General features: G+C 36.4%; 1 pseudogene; it reads left to right on the top strand.

Moving 5' to 3' along the window:
• Positions 1 to 566: 566 nt before the first annotated feature.
• On the top strand, positions 567 to 2104 carry LOC116882213 (annotated as a pseudogene).
• The last annotated feature ends 312 nt before the right edge of the window (positions 2105 to 2416 follow it).

Below are 2416 nucleotides of genomic sequence, written 5' to 3'. Positions count from 1 at the left end.
CTCAGTGGAGATCTATCAAATATTGACTCGAAAGCCGGCACACCAGCTATCCCTCTATCTTTCTGTCTTTGCAATATTAGATGCTCAGTGAATTACTGCCAACCTGGAGAGTAAACTCCTCTTGGTGTGCTGAAGGGAGCTCTGCTTATTGCGAAGGAGTTTCAAAATCTGTGATGCAGATGAATGTATGGGAATCTGGTCTGGGAAAAACATTTTTATGGGATGACTTTGATTTGGTCATATCAAAATGGGTACATCAAAATATAAAAATACCTTTTCCATTTCCTAGAAATGTGAATGATGAACATCTCAGTGTCATCCCATTCCTGGGTTTGACTTTACCGCACCTCTAAAATTCACTCAGAATCGGGAGGAAGATCAGAAAGTCAGTGTGGATATAATTATATTAATTGGCACTTAGAAAAATTTCTTAAAATTAAATTCCTTTATACGGCTCTCAAAATACCTTCAAAGCAGTTGCATCAAAATAGCATGTATATGATTTCTATATATCCATGTAAGTCACAAAGAATGTGTCAAATACATGTGTTTTTTTTTTTTTTTGCAAGAAGGGGACCTCATCTGTCATCACACACTACTTTTCAGATGAGCAGAACTGAGTTTATCAATAGCATATAGACTCAGTTATTCAACTAGCTAAGAAAACTCTTCTTCATGTAACTGTCATTCAGTCTACATTTATCCACACTGTCCATAGAGATAGTTTGACAATGGCTTCTTAAAATCTCAACCCAGGAAAACATTGGCTTCCATCACGACTTCTCAGCCTAGAAACAAGGTTAGTTTGGTAAAGCGTGTTTGATAAAAACCGTGGTGGCACAAGTAATTACATTCAATCATTATCTTTTAAATATTAAAAGATATTTACTCTTTTAAAAATTGGTCAGGCCCTGGTTTCTAGTAAGGAAGCCATAAGAGGAGAGGCCCTTGAAAGACCACCAGCTGGCTACCTTTCTCAATGTTTGAAGCTGCCACCATGCTTGTCTCCTGAGGGGTCTGACCACACAGCCATTTGCCCTCAGATGTGTTTGCTTTTCCTATGGGAGGCCCCAGACAATATGATGGAAAAGCTCTATGAGTTTCATACTTATTGCTTTAAACCTTTAAAAATAAATGAGTTTCCAGAAAATATTATGAAAACCGTTCATCCTTGGACAACTGACTCTGATTTGGTTGGATTCTGGAGTGGAAAATTTGGAGACAGAGTGAATCAAGTGTTTCATCTTTGGATATTTTGCTCATGGAACTGAAGTTCAGAAAGGCTTGACCAAAAATAAAGAAGGCTAGGAACAATTTCTCATTTCAAATTTGGCTGCCATTGATGAACAAGAGTTTGAGATTACTTATGTGATACCATGGTCCAAAATAGAAAAACCTCCAAAGGAGTTCATGAACTGAATGTTTTCCAGATGAAACTTGATGGGCCAGCTCTGGGGGGTGATCTATCTAAGAAGGCAGTTGATGCCCCTGTAGGTTTAAGCTACATAAAACCAACTGGTGTTCTCCACCCAGAATGAGGAGCAACCACCAGAGTTCGAGTTCTTTGGTGAAATGAGTGTGGATAGTCATGTAGCTGGAAGACAACAGTCTCATGAGAACCTCAGACTTGTGGTGGCTGTTTGGAAAAATGTCAACTACCAAGTGTCACAGCAGAATATGCTTCCGATTCCTATGTCATTTCACTGTTGAAATAGTTTGCTACTGAAACACGCAGCATTTCATTAACTGCTCTGAAATGTGTCTGTTAAGGGACTTAGATTCTCCCAAGAGATTCTCACTTTTATTTGACAGAGGTGGTAAGTCAATTACCTATGTCCCTTGCCTTTTTGAAAGCCCCCCTCTATCTTTTGTCACCACTGCTTCCGGAGCTAGTTCTTTTGATTTCCCCCATGATATTTAAGTATGTTCTGGGTTAGAAATTGTTACCACTACTGCATGATCTTGATTTTTCATTTGTTTCAGGATATCTCTTATTCTGTATTTTGACAACTCTTTGCTTTATAACATTTTATTTTATTCCAATGATGATGTCACATTTCCATACCTGTGACAATATTTTAACATTATTTATACACCATGTCTATCTTTTCATCATGTTTGTTTTTCTGTGATTTTAAACAATGTCTTTGCTCAATAAAGTTTATTTTGATATCAAATGTGAGTCATAAAAATTTAGGTCAGATATATTTCTTTACTTTGGAAAAGTATAGTATCATCTGTGTCATCTGTGTTAATTATGGTTTCACATTAATTATTAGTCATTCTAACTTGGAAAATAATGTAATTAGGTCTTAGTAAAAAACTTCAGAATAATTGTTAGTTTATATGCTGAAGCATGTTCATTTAAAATTAATTTTATTGAGGTTCCTCAAGATGTTGAAAATAGAGCTACCTT

Source organism: Lontra canadensis, unplaced genomic scaffold (assembly GCF_010015895.1).
Source record: "Lontra canadensis isolate GAN:19392208 unplaced genomic scaffold, GSC_riverotter_1.0 scaffold82, whole genome shotgun sequence".
NCBI classification, from domain to species: Eukaryota; Metazoa; Chordata; class Mammalia; order Carnivora; family Mustelidae; genus Lontra; species Lontra canadensis.
Note: the sequence above shows the minus strand (reverse complement) of the source record. Positions and strands in the feature narration are given on the sequence as shown.